The sequence below is a fragment of the Coregonus clupeaformis genome, unplaced genomic scaffold, assembly GCF_020615455.1.
Source record: "Coregonus clupeaformis isolate EN_2021a unplaced genomic scaffold, ASM2061545v1 scaf3649, whole genome shotgun sequence".
In the NCBI taxonomy this organism is placed as follows: domain Eukaryota; kingdom Metazoa; phylum Chordata; class Actinopteri; order Salmoniformes; family Salmonidae; genus Coregonus; species Coregonus clupeaformis.
Genome location: NW_025537103.1, coordinates 20,606 through 40,000, shown reverse-complemented (window position 1 = coordinate 40,000; position 19,395 = coordinate 20,606). Strand labels below are relative to the sequence as shown.

The following is a 19,395-nucleotide window of genomic DNA, read 5'->3' as shown; positions in this document are numbered from 1 at the left end:
GATATTACTACTCCATATTACTACTCCATATTACTACTGGATATTGCTACTCCATATTACTACTGGATATTACTACTGGATATTACTACTCCATATTACTACTGCATATTACTACTGGATATTGCTACTCCATATTACTACTGGATATTACTACTGGATATTACTACTCCATATTACTACTGCATATTACTACTGGATATTGCTACTCCATATTACTACTGGATATTACTACTGGATATTACTACTCCATATTACTACTGGATATTGCTACTCCATATTACTACTGGATATTGCTACTCCATATTACTACTGGATATTACTACTGGATATTACTACTCCATATTACTACTGCATATTACTACTCCATATTACTACTGGATATTACTACTGGATATTACTACTCCATATTACTACTGGATATTGCTACTGGATATTACTACCGCATATTACTACTGGATATTACTACTGAATATTACTACTGGATATTACTACTGGATATTACTACTGAATATTACTACTGGATATTACTACTCCATATTACTACTCCATATTACTACTGGATATTACTACTAGATATTACTACTGCATATTACTACTGCATATTACTACTGGATATTACTACTGGATATTACTACTGGATATTACTACTGAATAGTACTACTCCATATTACTACTGGATATTACTACTGAATATTACTACTCCATATTACTACTGGATATTACTACTGGATATTACTACTGCATATTACTATTGCGTATTACTACTGCGTATTACTACTGCATATTACTACTCCATATTACTACTGGATATTACTACTGCATATTACTACTCCATATTACTACTGGATATTGCTACTGGATATTACTACTGCATATTACTACTGGATATTACTACTGAATATTACTACTGGATACTTACTACTGGATATTACTACTGAATATTACTACTGGATATTACTACTCCATATTACTACTCCATATTACTACTGAATATTACTACTGGATATTACTACTGCATATTACTACTGGATATTACTACTGGATATTACTACTGAATATTACTACTGGATATTACTACTGGATATTACTACTGAATAGTACTACTCCATATTACTACTGGATATTACTACTGAATATTACTACTCCATATTACTACTGGATATTGCTACTGGATATTACTACTGGATATTACTACTCGTATTACTATTGAATTACTACTGCGTATTACTACTGCATATTACTACTCCATATTACTACTGCATATTACTACTGAATGTTACTACTGCATATTACTACTGGATATTACTACTGCATATTACTACTGGATATTACTACTGCATACTACTACTGGATATTACTACTCCATATGACTACTGGATATTACTACTCCATATTACTACTGGATATTGCTACTGGATATTGCTACTGGATATTACTACTCCATATTACTACTGGATATTACTACTGCATATTACTACTGCATATTGCTACTGCGACATTACCTGCGTATTACTACTGCATATTACTACTCCATATTACTACTGCATATATTAGTACTGCATATTACTACTGAATGTTACTACTGCATATTACTACTGGATATTACTACTGGATATTACTACCCATATTACTACTCCATATTACTACTGGATATTGCTACTCCATATTACTACTGGATATTACTACTGGATATTACTACTCCATATTACTACTGGATATTACTACTGCATATTACTACTGGATATTACTACTGGATATTACTACTGCATATTACTACTCCATATTACTACTGGATATTACTACTGAATATTACTACTGGATATTACTACTGGATATTACTACTGGATATTACTACTGCATATTACTACTGCATATTACTACTGGATATTACTACTGGATATTACTACTCCATATTACTACTGGATATTACTACTGCATATTACTACTCCATATTACTACTGGATATTACTACTGGATATTACTACTGAATAGTACTACTCCATATTACTACTGGATATTACTACTGGATATTACTACTGAATATTACTACTGGATATTACTACTGCATATTACTACTGCATATTACTACTGGATATTACTACTGGATATTACTACTGCATATTACTATTGCATATTTCAGCTGGATATTACTACTGCATATTACTACTGCATATTACTACTCCATATTACTAGTGCATATTACTACTGAATATTACTACTGAATATTACTACTGAATATTACTACTGGATATTACTACTGCATATTACTACTGCATATTACTAGGCTGAATATTCCTACCTACATATATTACTACCCCATATTACTACCCCATATTACTACTGCATATTACTACTGAATATTACTACTGAATATTACTACTGAATATTACTACTCCATATACTACCCCATATTACTACTGGATATTACTACTGGATATTACTACTGAATATTACTACTCCATATTACTACCCCATATTACTACTGAATATTACCATATATTACTACTGGATATTACTACTGCATGTATACTACGCATATTACTACTGGAATATTCCTACTGCATATTACTACCCCATATACTACTCCATATTACTACTCCATATTACTACTGGATATTACTACTGGATATTACTACTGGATATTACTACTGAATATTACTACTCCATATTACTACCCATATTACTACGCATATTACTACTGAATATTACTACTGAATATTACTCCTGGATATTACTACTGCATATTACTACTGCATATTACTACTGAATATTCCTACGCTATTACTACCCCATATTACTACTGGATATTACTACTCCATATACTCCCCATATTACTACTGCATATTACTACTGGATATTACTACTGGATATTACTACTGAATATTACTACTCCATATACTACCCCATATTACTACTGCATATACTACTGAATATTACTACTGAATATTACTCCTGGATATTACTACTGCATATTACTACTGCATATTACTACTGAATATTCCTACTGCATATTACTACCCCATATTACTACTGGATATTACTACTGGATATTACTACTCCATATTACTACTGGATATTACTACTGGATATTACTACTGGATATTACTACTGGATATTACTACTCCATATTACTACTGGATATTACTACTGGATATTACTACTCCATATTACTACTGCATATTACTACTGGATATTACTACTGGATATTACTACTCCCATATTACTACTGGATATTACTACTGGATATTACTACTCCATATTACTACTGGATATTACTACTGGATATTACTACTCCATATTACCACTGCTGCCTCCCTCTGACACAGTAGAACACTCCAGAGCTCGGGCACAACAGCTCCCCCCCATCCTCTCCACCATCGAAGCCCCCCTCCCCCCATCCTCTCCACCATGACCCTCCTCCCCCATCCCTCTCCACCATGAAGCCCCTCCCCCCATCCTCTCCACCATGAAGCCCCCCCTCCCCCCCATCCTCTCCACCATGAAGCCCCCCCCTCCCCCATCCTCTCTCCCACCATGAAGCCCCCCTCCCCATCCTCTCATCCCCTCCCTCCACCATGAAGCCCCCCCCCCCCATCCTCTCCTCACCATGAAGCCCCCCCCCCCCCATCCTCTCCACCATGAAGCCCCCCTCCCCCATCCTCTCTCACCATGAATCCCCCCCTCCCCATCCTCTCCACCATGAAGCCCCCCTCCCCCATCCTCTCCACCATGAAGCCCCCCCCCCCCATCCTCTCCCACCATGAAGCCCCCCTCCCCTCCCTCCAATCCTCCTCTCTTTTTCACATGAGAGGCAGTCCCATCGATCCCTGTGTTCCTAATGGAGCTGTGTGTGTGTGTGTGTGTGTCCTCCAGGCGTATGAGAGGCGGTTCCCCACCTGTCCCATGATCCCGTGTTTCTCGGCAGCGAGTGCTGAGTGACGTCACCAGTGACGACGGGGCGACCCTGTGGTAGGGAACGGAGCTGCCAACTCAGCGTGGACGCACCCCGACTCCTCAAGAAGGTCAGGGGTCTCTCTCATACAGACAGACAGACAGACAGACCACACAAAACGCACTCACAATGTCAGACACATAACTATTTATTTGTGTTGGGATTAAGTTCTTCAATGGTTTCTAACAATGTGTGGCATTGTGGAGAAATAATACTGAGGGATTGGAACTGTGTGTGTGTGTGTGTGTGTGTGTGTGTGTGTGTGTGTGTGTGTGGGGAGATGGCGGGGGTGGACTACGCCCACTTCCTCCCAGAAGAACACTCTGAGTTGGAGAGACAGAACTCTAGTCATCCAGGCTCACAACCAAACCTACAACAACAGACTCATCGTCACGGAAACATGCCGTTACAGTGTGAGTCTGGGTCTGGCTGAGCGTGAGCCTGTGTGTGAGTGTATGTGCAAGTGCGAGTGTATGCCCGTGTGTGTGTGTGTGTGTGAGAGCGTGTGTGTGTGTGTGTGTGTGTGTGGTGTGAGAGCGCATGTTTGTGTGTGTGTACATGTGTGTGTGTGTGTGTGATTGAGTGTGTGCGTGCTTTGGTGTGTGTGTGTGTGTGTGTGTGTGTGTTGTTAACCCTGGTCTCTCTGTCTCCAGGTCCACCCAGAGAATGAGTCCTGGACGTGTTTTTGAGCAAGTCTTGCCTCTCTGGAGCATCAAGTCTTTCTTTGGCCTGAGACAACAACGTCGAGAAGGTAGCCATGAAACAATACACGCTAACATCCAGACGGTGAGGAGGCGGATGGGGTGGGGGTGGGGGCATGGTGAGGAGGGTGTGGTTGGGAGGGGTGTTGAGGAGGGGATGGGGTGGGGGGTGGGGGCATGGTGAGGAGGGGGTGGTGAGGAGGGGTGGGGGGGTATGGTGAGAGGGGGGGTGAGGAGGGGATGGGGGGAGCATGGTGAGGAGGGTGAGGAGGGGATGGGGGTCATGGTGAGGAGGGGTGTGGGTGGAGGGAGGGGGTGAGGAGGGGATGGGGTGGGGAAGGATCCAGAGAGAGAGAGAGACCAAGGAGAAAGAGTAAGTTAGACTGACTTACTTCGATGAGTTGTTTCTCATTTGATGAATTTATTGATACATGTATTGCTCTTTAGGGTAAAAGGAGGTGGTGGAGACCTGAGAGAGGCTGATTGCTTTGAATTAATGTATTGATTGATGTATTAATTAATTATTGATTGATGTTTTAATTAATGTATTGATTTATTGATGTATTAATTAATGCTATTGATTGATGTATGGAATGAATTGATGGATGTGTGAATGTATTGATGGATGTATTAATGAATGTATTGATGGATGTATTAATGAACGTATTGATGGATGTATTCATGAATGTATTGATGGATGTATTCATGAATGTATTGATGGATGTATTCATGAATGTATTGATGGATGTATTCATGAATGTATTGATGGATGTATTCATGAATGTATTGATTGATGTATTCATGAATGTATTGATTGATGTATTCATGAATGTATTGATTGATGTATTCATGAATGTATTGATTGATGTATTCATTAATTGTTGATTGATGTATTCATGAATGTATTGATTTATGTATTCATGAATGTGTTGCTTGATGTATTCATGAATGTATTGATGGATGTATTCATTAATGTATTGATTGATGTATTTATGAATGTATTGATGGATGAATTTGTGAATGTATTGATGGATGTATTCATGATGTATTGATGGATGTATTTATTAATGTATTGATTGATGTATTCATTAATGTATTGATGATGTATTCATGAATGTATTGATGGATGTATTTATTATATGTATTGATTGATGTATTCATGAATGTATTGATGGATGTATTCATTAATGTATTGATTGATGTATTTATGAATGTATTGATGGATGTATTTATGATTGTATTGATGGATGTATTCATGAATGTATTGATGGATGTATTTATTAATGTATTGATTGATGTATTTATGAATGTATTGATTGGATGTATTTATGAATGTATTTATGGATGTATTCATGAATGTATTGATGGATGTATTTATTAATGTATTGATTGATGTATTTATGAATGTATTGATTGATGTATTTATGAATGTATTGATGGATGTATTCTGTTTGTTTGATTGATGTATTTATGAATGTATTGATGAGTTGGTATTTATGAATGTATTGATGGATGTATTTATTAATGTAATGTATCACGGGTAAGGGAGGTAATAGAGTTCTACCTGAAAGAGCTGATGTCAGGAGGGCGTGACCTCTATCCCTCGCTGGACGACCTCTAACCCCCAACCTTTAACCTCAACTACCCCGGCCCCGTCCCTGCTCCCTCCACCTGGGTTCCACTGGCCAATCAGAACTCTCGGGTTTCGGAAAACTGCATCAGAGACACAGGGACACCTGAGGGTGAGAGAGAGAGGGAGGAGAGGGAGGGATGGAAAGACGGAGATGGGAAGGAGAGCGGGAGAGAGGAACAGCCGTAATACTCTTGAATGGCCTCTTCTCCCTCACAAAAGAACCATGGTGTAATTTGACGTGGTGCGTTTGTGTGTGTGTGTGTGTGTGTGTGTGTAGGTGATAAGTTGGAAGCAGAGTACTTAGAGTGTTACCTGGGTGATCTGACTCCTATACAGGAGAGCTGTCTCATCCAGCTACGTAGCTGGCTACAGGCCCCAACGGCAAGGTACACCAACACAAGCACAAACACACACATTCAGCTACGTAGCTGGCTACAGGACACACACAACGGCAAGGTACACCAACACACACACAAACACACACATTCAGCTACGTAGCTGGCTACAGGACACACACAATGGCAAAGGTACGAACACACACACAAACACACACATTCAGCTATGCACCTGCTACAGGACACACACAAAGGCAATGTACTCTAACATACACAATAATGCTCCAATACACTGATCTACACAAGCCAGTTGAACTGTTTATTTGACAGGGTATTGACATGATAAGACAGTAAACTACTAGCTAGTATACACAAGCTGTGATTAAGAGCCCTGAACCCTGGTCTGGTGTCTCTACTCCTGTAGTCTGGGGAGTGGAAACCGGACAATGTAACAACAGTATCAGGTGACGCCCCGGCTGGGCACAAACTGTTAACGATCCCGGCAGTCTGAGTCGGGTCTCTGTCTGTGGACTAGTTGTTATGTTCGTGATCTCCAGTTTCCGAGGGTTCTGGAACGCTCGGGGAGCTCTCTCTTGATTTCGCACCTGCATCCCATCAGCAATCTGCACACCTGGTCCTGATCATCACCCTTCTTAGGCTCTGGCCTAACATCCATTCCCTGCCGGATCGTTAGCCATGAACAGTAGGTTTACCAGAGTATCAGTCTTAGAGCCTAGCGTTAGTTTTTGTTGTTTTTGCACCTTGTTGGTTTGTTGCTTACTTACCCCCGTTTTGTTCCATCTGCAGTCACCCGTCCGGAACCTTCATCCAACCTCTGCCTGGTGGTGGGCTGCTGCGACTCCAGGATGGGATCAACCACTGCACCCCCAACAACTAATCAACGCCGCCCGCTCTGTTCCCTGGATTATTCAGCATCACTCTTGAATTTGTAATAAACACTCACCTTCGTTTCAACTTACCCTTGTCCTGGTCTGCTTCTGGGTTCTGGCTTAGCAACTCGTGACAGAACGATCCGGCCTGGAATGGATGTTAGCCAGAGCCTAAGAAGGGTGATGATCAGCACCAGGTGTGCAGATTGCTGATGGGATGCAGGTGCGGAAATCAAGAGAGCTCCCCGGAGCGTTCCAGAACCCTCGGAAACTGGAGATCACGAACATAACAACTAGTCCACAGACAGGACCCGACTCAGACTGCCGGGATCGCTACAGTGTTCGATCTACAGCCCTACTCTTATGCCTACAGACAAGGCTAGGATAGCCTTTGTGATTGAGTTGCTGCGTGGTCGGCGCTGGAGTGGGCTTCAGCCGTTTGGGAACGACAGGATCCCTGCATGGCTTCATACGGGTTCTACGGCCGAGATGGAAGCTCTTCGACCATTCCGTCCGAGGGAGGGACGCAGCTAGGCGCCTGTTTTAGCTTCGCCAAGGAACCGTAGCGTGGCCGACTTCGTGATCGGTTCAAGCGTTGGCTGTGAGAGTGGGTGGAATGAGGGACTCTGAAGCGGCCTTTTACCAGGGTCTGTCGGGAGCAGCTCAAGGATGAGTTGATCTCCCTATCCGAGCCTAGTGACCTGGACAGCTTGGTAGCCTTGTCTTTTCGGGTGGATAATCGAGTCCGAGAGCGAGGGAGAGCTGTGGGTTCCGTCCAACCGATCAGCTTCTCAGGTTCCAGTCGGGTTCGTCAAACTGCGCTGGCTCGCTAAAGTTGGGAGGACTTTTAGCGAGCCAGTTTCGACCTCTCAACCCTCTGTCAGACCCCGTTTCCGGCTACCCTTATGAACAGGAATCAGAGCTTAGCGATTAACGCTTTTATCGATTCAGGTGCCGATGGAAGCTTTCTAGATGCCGAGTTGGTGGAACAGCTGGGGCTTTCCAAGGAGCAATTGCCGGACCATTGAAGCTACCACTCTGGACGGCAGTAGTCTGGCACGTATCCACGATGAGGACTAAACGGTTAAGATGCGGTTGTCGGGGAATCATTCTGAGATGATTTCATTCTTCATTCTGCCGTCTTCCCAGGTTCCTCTGGTCCTTGGATACCCCTGGCTGAAGGAACACAATCCCACGTTCGATTGGGTGACGGGCAAGGTAACGAGTTGGAGCCTTGATTGTCATGCTAACTGTCTCAAGACTGCCTGCCCCCATTCGGTTCCCAGTCAGGTGATTGAGGCTAAACCCCCAGATTTGTCCCTGGTTCCCGAGACATATCACGATTTGGGGGAAGTTTTCAGTAAGCAGAAGGCTCTGTCACTCCCCTCCCCACCGACCATATGATTTGTGCCATCAACCTGTTCCCTGGAGCTGTCTACCCCAAGGGGAAGGTTATACAGTATCTCCCACCTGAACGTGAGGCTTTGGAGACCTACATCAAGGAGTCCCTAGCTGCTGGTCTCGTTCGTCCCTCGTCATCACCCCTGGGGGTCAGGATTCTTCTTTGTGGGTAAGAAGGATGGCTCTCTTCGACCGTGTATTGATTATCGGGGGTTGAATGACATCACGGTCAAGAACAAGTATCCCCACTGCCCTTGATGAGTTCTGCCTTCGACTCTCTTACAGGGTGCTACGGTGTTCACCAAGCTAGACCTCGCAATGCGTATCACTGGTCCGGATCAGAGAGGGGGACGAGTGGTTGATGGGTTTCAATACACACCGATGGGTCACTTGAGTATCAGGTGATGCCGTTTGGACTGACCAATGCTCCAGCGGTATTCCAGAGTATGGTGAACGGCGTCCTGAGAGATATGATCGGTCTCTTTGTGTTTGTTTACCTGGATGACATTCTGATCTTCTCGAAGGAACCTTCCGACCACGTCCAGCATGTCCGGCAGGTTCTGCAGCGATTGTTGAGAATCGCCTGTTCGTGAAGGCCGAGAAATGCGAGTTTCACGCCCACACGACATCCTTTCTCGGGTACATCATCTCCCAGGGGAGAGATTAGGATGGACCAGAGAAGGTTAGAGCGGTTCTGGAATGGGCCCAGCCCGGTGCGAGATTGCAGCTCCAGAGATTTTTGGGGGTTTGCGTAATTTCTACCGCAGATTCATCCGGGATTACAGCCGTGTGGCCGCTCCGTTAACTGCCTTGACTTCCAGTATCAGGACCTTCAAGTGGAATCCCGGAGGCGGATCGAGCGTTTCTGGATTTGAAGAGGCGATTCACTCAACGCACCGATTCTCTCTCAACCGGACACGCCCGTCAGTTCGTCGTTGAAGTGGACGCGTCTGATGTGGGAGTTAGGCGCCATCCTGTCGCAGCGATGCTCCACGGACAGTAAACTCCATCCCTGCGCCTACTACTCTGATACTTTCGCCTGCGGAGAGGAATTACGATGTGGGTAACCGGGGAGCTTCTCGCGGTGAAACTTGCCTTGGAGGAGTGGCGCCACTGGTTGGGGGGCGGAGCAACCGTTTATTGTCTGGACTGACCACAAGAATCTTGCTTACGTGCAATCGGCTAAACGTCTCAACTCCCGTCCAGGCCAGGTGGGCGTTGTTTTCGGACGATTCAAGTTTTCCCTGACGTTCGACCTGGATCTAAGAACGGCAAGGCGGACGCCTTGTCCCGGATGTTCTCCAAGACGGAGGGAGAGTGGGTCCAAGACCGAGACAATTCTCCCCCGGAACTGCGTCGTGGGAGCAGTTATGTGGAAGATTGAGGAGGAGGTGCTGGCGGCCCTTCGGACTCAGCCCGGTCCCGGTAACGGTCCACCCGGGTCGGTTGTTTGTGCCTGAGTCGAGTTCGTCCTGCTGTCCTCGAATGGTCCCACGCCAGCAAGATGGCTTGTCAGCCCCTGGCGTGGCTCGGACAATGGCGTTTCTTCGCAGACGTTTTGGTGGCCTGCCATGGCCGAGGATACTCGGGTTATGTTGCTGCCTGTCCAGTGTGTGGGCAGAATAAGAGTACCAATCGGCCCAGCTCTGGACTACTTCACCCCCTTCCTATTCCCCGGCGACCATGGTCGCATCTGGCCCTGGACTTTGTCACTGGGTTGCCCGCTTCTGAGGGAACACGGTCGTTCTGACTATCGTGGACAGATTCAGCAAGTTCGCCCACTTTGTGCCTATTGCCAAGCTTCCCTCTGCCTCGGAGACGTCCGAGATCCTGGTTAGGGAGGTTTTCAGGGTCCACGGGTTGCCCAGTGATATCGTTTCCGACCGTGGCCCTCAGTTTACCTCTGCTGTCTGGAAGTCCTTCTGTTTGGCCATTGGAGCTACAGTCAGTCTCACATCTGGTTTTCACCCCCAATCTAATGGTCAGGCGGAGAGAGCCAACCAGAAGATGGAATCCACGCTACGCTGCCTGGCCTCTTCCAACCCCACCTCCCTGGGTCTCTCAGTTGCCTTGGGTTGAGTATGCCCACAATACTCTCCCTACATCTGCCACTGGGATGTCTCCTTCCAGTGCCTGTATGGCTACCAACCTCCCTTGTTCCCTTCTCCAGGAGAAGGAGCTCTCAGTGCCTTCTGTTCCGGTCCATATTCGTCGTTGCCACCGAACCTGGCATCGGGCCAGAAAAGCACTCCTTAGAGTTTCGGACCGGTATCAGCTCCAGGCGAATCGTCGCCGGATCCCGCTCCACCTACACCATCGGAGATAGGGGTCTGGTTGGCCACACGGGATCTTCCCTTTACGGACTGAGTCTAGGAAGTTGTTACCAAGTTCATTGGTCCGTTTGTGGTGGAGAAGGTGATCAATCCGGTGGCAGTTCGACTCAAACTCCCGAGGACGCTCAGAGTCCATCCCACCTTTCATGTCTCCTGCCTCAAGCCTGTTTTCCTCAGTCCTCTGTTGCCTCCTCCGCCTCCTCCTCCTCTCTCCTCGGATGATCGGAGGTGGTCCTGCCTACACGGTGCGTCGCATCATGGATTCCAGGCGGCGGGGCCGGGGTTTCCAGTATCTCGTGGACTGGGAGGGTATGGTCCTGAAAGAGAGGAGTTGGATTCCGCGGCGACAGGTCCTAGATGCTGACCTCATCAGTGACTTCTACCGCCTCCATCCTGGCGCTCCGGGGAGTCCGCCCGGTGGCGTTCGTCGGGAGGGGTACTGTAACGATCCCGGCAGTCTGAGTCGGGTCCTGTCTGTGGACTAGTTGTTATGTTCGTGATCTCCAGTTTCCCGAGGTTCTGGAACGCTCCGGGGAGCTCTCTTGATTTCCGCACCTGCATCCCATCAGCAATCTGCACACCTGGTCCTGATCATCACCCTTCTTAGGCTCTGGCTAACATCCATTCCCTGCCGGATCGTTAGCCATGAACAGTAGGTTTACCAGAGTATCAGTCTTAGAGCCTAGCGTTAGTTTTGTTGTTTTTGCACCTTGTTGGTTTGTTGCTTACTTACCCCGTTTTGTTCCATCTGCAGTCACCCGGTCCGGAACCTTCATCCAACCTCTGCCTGGTGGTCGGCGGCTGCCGACCAGGATGGGATCAACCACTGCACCCCCAACAACTAATCAACGCCGCCCGCTCTGTTCCCTGGATTATTCAGCATCACTCTTGAACTTGTAAATAAACACTCACCTTCGTTTCAACTTACCTTGTCCTGGTCTGCTTCTGGGTTCTGGCTTAGCAACTCGTGACAAACTGGTTGAATCAACACTGTTTCCACGTCATTTCAACAACTAAAATCAATGTGATGAAGTTGAATCAAAACAGAAAACTGATTGGATTTGGAAAAAGTCACCTTTTTTTTCACCCAACTTTTAACCTAAATCCAATCAAATTCTTGTTGATTTCATGTTGAATTCACATTTAGTTGACAACTCAATCAAATGGCTTCTCATGGTTTAACTAATCCAGGAGTAGTCTTAATGCTGAGTTTAACTAATCCAGGAGTAGTCTTAATCCTGGTTTAACTAATCCAGGAGTAGTCTTAATCCTGGTTTAACTAATCCAGGAGTAGTCTTAATCCTGGTTTAATTAATCTACTAACCATCTCTAACGTTTTGCTGTGGATTGATTTAATCTTAAATGTGTTTGAACAATCCTGATGTTATATAGAAGCTCTTTCACTACTTTCCATATCTGTCTATCCTCCTCCAGATCCCTGAAGACGCAGCCACATCCTTCGTTTCCTGCGAGCGAGGGACTTCCCACCTGGAGAGAGCCAGAGATGCTGGGTCAGTCTCCTCAGCTGAGGAAACAACACCGGGTAGGACACATACATATGATGTATATGGGTACACAACTACAGTCGACATATTTTTTTGTAGGTCAATGCAGATACAACATGACTAGTTTGAAGATGTACATACTCCAGCAGCAGTGATGTTGGCCCCAAGGTCATCGGGAGTTTGAGACCCCTGCACTACATGCTCTCAAATGCAATCCCGTTGTGATTGGTTCTGACTGTTAAGTCACATGGAACAAGGAGCCAGATGATGTTTCACCGGATGTATAAATCTGAAGCATCCGGTTGGAATTTCCACTCCCCACCAAAATGGACCTAGCGGCCGGCAGTGGGAGAGGATGGAGCGAGATGGAACTGGGCCGACGCTCTGCTGATTTTCTTCATAGAATAAAAAGCCCGATCTCAATACAGTATTTCTATTCCCAAATCTACAATGTGTTACGAACAGAGGACACTTACGTTTTGTAGACGTGAACACTTTGCCAAAGTTTAAAAAAATGGTGTTGTTTGCAAGGAGTGCAAGGGCGAATGGAGTTCTTGCACAAGCGCACTTCACAGAATAGGCGTTCCCTAAGGGAAATATTCAAATACACGCTAGAACGCGCCAATAGGATCTCGCTAGCTCGTGCTTGGCTCTGCCCACCTCCCTGCTTGTTCTGCCCACTATACTTCATTTGCTCCCGTTGAAAACAACACAGGTGAACTATCTTGGGTTAGTTAAAAAAAAAATATTTGGTTATGTTGTGTTTCTCCCCAGGTGGACTACATCCTGCAGTGGTGGTCGCCCCTCAGTGTCCTGGAGGAGTATTACGCTGGCTGTTGGCATTATCAGGACAGAGAGGGACGACCGCTTCATACATACTGAGGCTGGGACACTTGGACACTAAAGGATTGCTCAAAGCACTGGGAAGAGGCTCTGCTGACATGTGGGTTATAGACACAGACACACACACAGATGACAGAGGACACGCACACAGATGACAGAGGACACGCACACAGACGACAGAGGACACGCACACAGACGACAGAGGACACACACACAGACGACAGAGGCACACACACACACACACAGATGACAGAGGACACACACAGATGACACGCACAGATTACAGAAGATACGCACACAGATGACAGAGGACACACACACACACAGATGACAGAGAACACGCACACAGATGACAGAGGACACGCACACAGATGACAGAGGACACGCACACAGATGACAGAGGACACGCACACTAAGACAACAGAGGACACGCACAGCAGACGACAGAGGACACACACACAGACGACGAGGACACACCACAGATGACAGAGAACACACACAGACTGACAGAGGACACGCACACAGATGAGCAGAGGATCACGCACACAGATGACAGAGGATACGCACACAGAGTGGCAGAGGACACACACACAGATGACAGAGTGACACGCACACAGATGACAGAGGACACGCACACAGACGACGAGGACACGCACACAGATGAGCAGAGGACACACACACACACAGATGACAGAGGACACACACACAGATGACAGAGGACACGCACACAGATGACAGAGATACGCACACAGATGACAGAGGGCACACGCACAGATGACAGGGACACGCACACAGACGGCACAGAGCACACACACAGATGACAGAGGACGCAAACACACGCACTTGATTGATCATTCCAGTGATCATGTATTTCCCTGGGTCGTTTGTATTCCAGGTTCTGTGGATCAACGAAGAAGGGCCAGGGAAGAGGTGTGAGGAGAACACCAAGAAATTCCACACGACCAATCACGTTGAGTTTACTGCACAAACACATTAGCCTGTCCCATTGAAAACCCACTGTCAAGATGCTAACGTCCTTAGCGTTAGCAAATAAAACAGACTTAAACAGGGCTAGCATTATTAGCATTTGCCTGTCCTATTGAAAACCCATAGTGAGGACGCTAACGTCCTTAGCGTTAGCTAATAAAACACACTTAAATAGGGCTAGCATTATTAGCATTTGCCTGTCCTATTGAAAACCCATAGTGAGGACACTAACGTCCTTAGCGTTAGCTAATAAAACCACTTCCCTAGCTCGTGGACGTGCCTGGTGGACCTGGAGGGTTAACATCGTCACCTTTCCAGGAGTCAAGGCTCTGCTTAGGATCATGAGGTGGTGGAGGCCAACTGCCCAGAGACCCTGGGAAGGCTTCTCATCGTCCAAGCTCCCCGCGTCTTCCCTGTCCTCCTGACACTGGTCAGTTCACTGGGCTACTTCTTCACTCATACTCTCCCCAACCCTAACGGGTTTACAATACTAATGACTGGTTTTAGCCTTGATGAAGCTCTCTTCTCTCATCCCCCTTCTCTCTCCATTCCCCCTCCTCCTCCTCCTCCTCTCTCACCCCCCCTCCCCCTCTCTCTTCCTCTCCCCCCCCTCCTCCTCCTCTCTCTCCCCCTCCCCCTCCCCTCCCCTCCCCCTCTCTCTCACCCCCCCCTCCCCCTCCTCTCTCACCCCCTCCCCCTCCTCTCTCACCCCCTCCTCCCTCTTCATCCTTCTCTCCTCTCTCCTCCCCTTCTCTCCTCTCTCATCCCCCTCTCCTCCCCCCTCCTCTCTCATCCCCCTCTCCTCCCTCCTCTCTCCCCTCCTCTCCTCATCCCCGTCCTCTCTCATCCCCGTCCTCTCTCATCCCCCTCCTCTTCTCATCCCCCTCTCCTCCTCCCCCACTCCTCTCTCATCCCCTCTCCTCCTCCCCCTCCTCTCTCTCATCCCCCCTCCTCTCTCATCCCCCTCTCCTCCTCTCCTCCCCCCTCCTCTCTCATCCCCTCTCCTCTCATCCCCGTCCTCTCTCATCCCCCTCCTCTCATCCCCCTCTCCTCTTCTCATCCCCCTCACCTCCTCCCCCTCCTCTCTCATCCCCCCTCTCCTCTCCTCCTCCCTCTTCTCATCCTCCTCTCCTCTTCTCATCCCCTCTCCTCTTCTCATCCCCCTCCTCTCATCCCCCTCCCTCATCCCCCTCCTCTCATCCCCCCCTCCCTCATCCCCCTCTCCTCTTCTCATCCCCCCTCCTCTCATCCCCCCTCCCTCATCCCCCTCCCTCCCCCTCCTCTCTCATCCCCACTCCTCCACCCCTCCTCTCTCCCCCCTCCTCTCTCATCCACCCCTCCTCTCATCCACCCCCTCCTCTCTCTCCCTCCACCCCCTCCCTCCCACCTCCCTCCTCTCTCCTTCCCCCCTCCTCCCCACCCTCCTCCTCTCTCCCCCTCCCCCTCCTCTCTCACCCCCCTCCCCCCTCCTCTCTCTCCCCCTCCCCCCTCCCTCCTCCCCCTCCTCTCTCACCCCCTCCCCTCCTCTCTCACCCCCTCCTCCCCCTCTTCATCCTTCTCTCCTCTCTCCTCCTTCTCTCCTCTCTCATCCCCCTCTCCTCCCCCTCTCTCTCATCCCCCTCCCTCCTCCTCTCCTCCCCCTCCTCTCTCATCCCCGTCCCTCTCTCATCCGTCCTCTCTCATCCCCCTCCTCTTCTCATCCCCTCTCCTCCCTCCCCCTCCCTCTCTCATCCCTCTCCTCCTCCCCCCTCCTCTCTCATCCCCCTCCTCTCTCATCCCCCTCTCCTCCTCTCCTCCCCCTCCTCTCTCATCCCCCTCTCCTCTCATCCCCAAGTCCTCTCTCATCCCCCCCTCTCTCTCCATCCCCCTCTCCTCTTCTCATCCCTCTCCCTCCCCCTCCTCTCTCATCCTCTCCCTCTCCTCCTCCTCTTCTCATCCCTCCTCTCCTCTTCTCACCCCCTCTCCTCTTCTCCATCCCCCCCCTCCCTCTCATCCCCCCTCCCTCCCATCCCCCTCCTCTCATCCCCCTCCCTCATCCCCCTCTCCTCTTCTCATCCCCCTCCTCTCATCCCCCTCCCTCATCCCCCTCCTCCCCCACTCCTCTCTCATCCCCCTCCCTCCACCCTCCTCTCTCACCCCCCTCCTCTCTCATCCACCTCCTCTCTCATCCACCCCCTCTCTCTCCTCCACCCCTCCTCCCACCCCTCCCCTCCTCTCTCATCCCCCTCCTCCCCCACTCCCCCTCCTCTCACCCCCTCCCCCTCCTCTCCCTCACCCCACCTCCCCCTCCCTCTCTCACCCCCTCCTCCCCCTCTTCATCCTTCTCTCCTCTCTCCTCCTTCTCTCCTCTCTCATCCCCCTCTCCTCCTCCTCTCCTCCCCCCTCCTCTCTCTCATCCCCCTCTCCTCCTCCCTCTCCCTCCCCTCCTCTCATCCTCCCCGTCCTCTCTCATCCCCCTCTCTCTCATCCCCCTCCTCTCTCATCCCCCTCTCCTCTTCTCATCCCCCTCTCCCTCCCTCCCCCCTCCTCTCTCATCCCCCTCTCCCTCCTCCTCTCCTCCCCTCCTCTCTCATCCCCCTCCTCTCTCATCCCCCTCTCCTCCTCTTCCTCCCCCTCCTCTCTCATCCCCCTCTCCTCTCATCCCCCTCCTCTCTCATCCCCCTCCTCTCTCATCCCCTCTCCCTCTTCTCCATCCCCCTCTCCTCCTCCCCCCCCTCCTCTCTCATCCCCCTCTCCTCTCCCTCTCCTCCCTCCTCTTCTCATCCTCCTCTCCTCTTCTCATCCCCCCTCTCCTTCTCATCCCCCTCCTCTCATCCCCCTCCCTCATCCCCCTCTCCTCTTCTCATCCCCCTCCTCTCCATCCCCCCCCTCCCTCATCCCCCTCATCCACTCTCCTCTCTACCCTCCCCCTCCTCCCCCTCTCTCTCATCCCCCTCTCTCATCCCCCTCCTCCACCCTCCTCTCTCACCCCCCTCCTCCTCTCTCATCCACCCCCTCCTCCTCATCCACCCCCTCCCCTCCTCTCTCCTCCGCCCCCCTCCTCCCACCCTCCTCTCTCATCCCCCCTCCTCTCTCATCCCCCCTCCTCCTCTCTCCTCCACCCTCCTCCCTCCCACCCTCCTCTCTCATCCCCCCTCCCTCCTCCCCCCTCCCACTCCATCCCCCTCCTCTCTCACCCCCTCCTCCTCTCCTCATCCCCCCTCCTCTCTCATCCCCCTCCTCCACCCTCCTCTCTCTATCCCCCTCCCTCCTCTCATCCTCCTCCACCCTCCTCTCATCTCCCCTCTCCTCTCATCACCCCCTCCTCTCCATCCCTCTCTCTCCAGGTGAGTCCGTTCCATCCATGACAACACTTTTCGTCCAAGTTCCTGGTCTATAGTGCTCGTGACTACCAGGGTCGAATCCGGCGACCTGCTGGATTACATCATTGACAACGGTCATACCCGACTTCCTGGGAGGAGCCTGTCTGGTGAGTTAGGAGCGAGGGCTGGAGCAAAAACCTGCACCCCTAGCACAGTAGACGGGCTGGGTAGTGCATGGTCATATTCATAAGGAACACTGTAGTAAAACCTTTTGTAACAGAAAACGAAAACACTATAATTTTCTAAATGTATTTCTACTAGGGCTCGATGCAATCCGTGCGCGTAGACCTGCGCTACTGCTTGCGAGCAGAAATGTAAAGGTAATGTTTCACTCGTTCAGAGTCTGCATTCACGGTAAACGCAGCATACAGTATGTTCGACTCGATCTGAAATTGCTTTTACATTTCAATCACGCTCAAGCGCTGAACTCCAAGCGGATACGAATTAATCAAGACCTTATTTTCTTGACTAATTTATTTATCCATTTATTTTTACATCTTTCTTTTTTAAATGTCATGTTAACTGTTTCAGTCCAGAGGTCGAAATAACATGTTAACTGTTTTCAGTGCCAGGGTTCAGAGGGTAACATCATGTTAACTGTTTCAGTGCCAGGTGTGCTGAGGGTAAACGCACATTTAACTGTTTCAGTGCCAGGGGTCGAGGGTAACCTTTAAGCCTGTTTCAGTGCCAGGGTCGAGGGTAACCATGTTAACTGTTTCAGTGCCAGGGGTCAGAGGGTAACCAATGTTAACTGTTTCAGTGCCAGGGTCAGAGGGTAACATCATGTTCACTGTTTCAGTGCCAGGGATCAGAGTGTAACATCATGTTAACTGTTTCAGTGCCAGGGTCAGAGGGTAACATCATGTTAACTGCTTCAGTGCCGGGATCAGAGGGTAACATCATGTTAACTGTTTCAGTGCCGGGGATCAGAGGGTAACATCATGTTAACTGTTTCGTGCCGGGGTCAGAGGGTAACATCATGTTAACTGTTTCAGTGCCAGGGGTCAGAGGGTAACCATGTTATCTGTTCCAATCCAGGGTCTGGAGGTAACATCATGTTAACTGTTTCAGTGCTAGGGATCAGAGGGGTAACATGGGCATGTTAACTGTTTCAGTGCCAGGGGTCAGAGGGTAACATCATGTCTACTGTTTCAGTGCCAGGGATCAGAGGGGTAACATCATGTTAACTGTTTCAGTGCCAGGGGTCAGAGGTAACATCATGTTAACTGTTTCAGTGCCGGGGGTCAGAGGGTAACATCATGTTAACTGTTTCAGTGCCAGGGTCGAGGGTAACATCATGTTAACTTTTTTCAGTGCCAGGATCAGAGGGTAACATCATGTTAATCTGTTTCAGTGCCAGGGTCGGAGGTAACCATGGTAACTGTTTTCTGTGCCAGGGTCAGAGGTAACATCATGTTAACTGTTTCAGTGCCAGGGTCAGGAGGGTAACATC

General features: G+C 48.7%; 1 pseudogene; it reads left to right on the top strand.

Annotated features, from left to right (window-relative positions):
• LOC121564192 overlaps window positions 1-17,927 on the top strand; it is an 18,917-nt pseudogene extending 990 nt beyond the window's left edge.
• Window positions 17,928-19,395: the final 1,468 nt, after the last annotated feature.